The 937-nt window shown below is 60.6% G+C and overlaps 4 non-coding genes across 4 annotated transcripts, besides 1 other annotated feature; all 4 read left to right on the forward strand.

Annotated features, from left to right (window-relative positions):
* The first annotated feature begins 64 nt into the window (after positions 1–64).
* Tc00.1047053472945.10 lies at positions 65–154 on the forward strand. The gene has a single exon (XR_008254833.1). It is a non-coding gene; the product is annotated as a C/D small nucleolar RNA (snoRNA), TB11C4C3 (small nucleolar RNA).
* Positions 155–300: 146 nt separating this feature from the next.
* On the forward strand, positions 301–372 carry Tc00.1047053472945.20. The gene has a single exon (XR_008254834.1). It is a non-coding gene; the product is annotated as an H/ACA snoRNA, TC11C4H3 (small nucleolar RNA).
* A 106-nt stretch (positions 373–478) lies between these two features.
* On the forward strand, positions 479–575 carry Tc00.1047053472945.30. The gene has a single exon (XR_008254835.1). It is a non-coding gene; the product is annotated as a C/D small nucleolar RNA (snoRNA), TB11C4C1 (small nucleolar RNA).
* Positions 576–580: 5 nt separating this feature from the next.
* Positions 581–617: a microsatellite.
* Positions 618–684: 67 nt separating this feature from the next.
* Positions 685–771, forward strand: Tc00.1047053472945.40. Its single transcript, XR_008254836.1, has one exon. It is a non-coding gene; the product is annotated as a C/D small nucleolar RNA (snoRNA), TB11C4C2 (small nucleolar RNA).
* The last annotated feature ends 166 nt before the right edge of the window (positions 772–937 follow it).

The following is a 937-nucleotide window of genomic DNA, read 5'->3' on the forward strand; positions in this document are numbered from 1 at the left end:
GAGAGAAAGAGAAAGAGAGGGCCGAATTGCCCGGAGGTGGGTTGTGGTGGGCGCACGCCGCTGCTGATGGAAGCAACCAACTCTTGTGCGCGAGGGCGCGTGGCCCCGTGAACGCGCTTGCGTGATGGCCAAAAACAAACTCAACAGGTCTGACAGCCGCCCCGCCCGCCGCAACCTCGCCGGCTGGCCCCCGCGCCTCCCCTCGCATGGCCAGGAAAGGCGCGTCTTGAGACCCACCGCTCCGTGACGCTGGGCGCTTGGGTGCATCGGCGCCCCGAGAAAGAGACACGCCGGTCGTGAAGCGCAGCGACCCTTGGGCCGGTGGCGCGCTGTCGGTGCCGCGCGTGGCGCCACTGCCCGGTTGCGCGAGAGTTTGCGGTGACGGTGCGCGCGTCGAGGCTCCCTCCCCAGTTCGGGAAACGATGGGAAAAAAAAAAACCAAAGAGGACGCGCACGGGTGAGAGATGCGGCTGCGACGCGTGATGAAATTCCACAGTTTCCTGTCAGTCTGACGACGAAAACGCGTGAGGACGCAATTCCCGACTCAGCTCACACTGAAGTGCTTTGCTTTACACCCCCATCTTTCTTTTTTTTTCTTTTTCTTTTTTTCTTTCTTTGTCCCTCTGCTCTCGCTGCGCGGTTTTGCGGCCCAGCGACGCGCACGCCCGCACACACACACACGCGCTACGATGGAGACATGTTGTTCGAGGTCCAAACAGTTTGAGCGACGCATTGAGAACGGAACAATAAAAATCACCTTTCGGCTGAGCGCCCGCTCCCCTCCCTCCCACTTCCTGCTATTGTTGTCGTTTTTCTTTCTTGCGCAACGGCGCGCACGTAACATCCTGCCCTGTCTGGCGCCCTGCCTGTGCAAACGGTTGGTGGCGGGCCCGCCCGAAAGCGCAAGAGAGAGAAAGAGAAAGAGAGGGCCGAATTG

The sequence above is a fragment of the Trypanosoma cruzi genome (assembly GCF_000209065.1).
Source record: "Trypanosoma cruzi strain CL Brener chromosome Unknown tcruzi_1047053472945, whole genome shotgun sequence".
Taxonomy (NCBI): Eukaryota; Euglenozoa; class Kinetoplastea; order Trypanosomatida; family Trypanosomatidae; genus Trypanosoma; species Trypanosoma cruzi.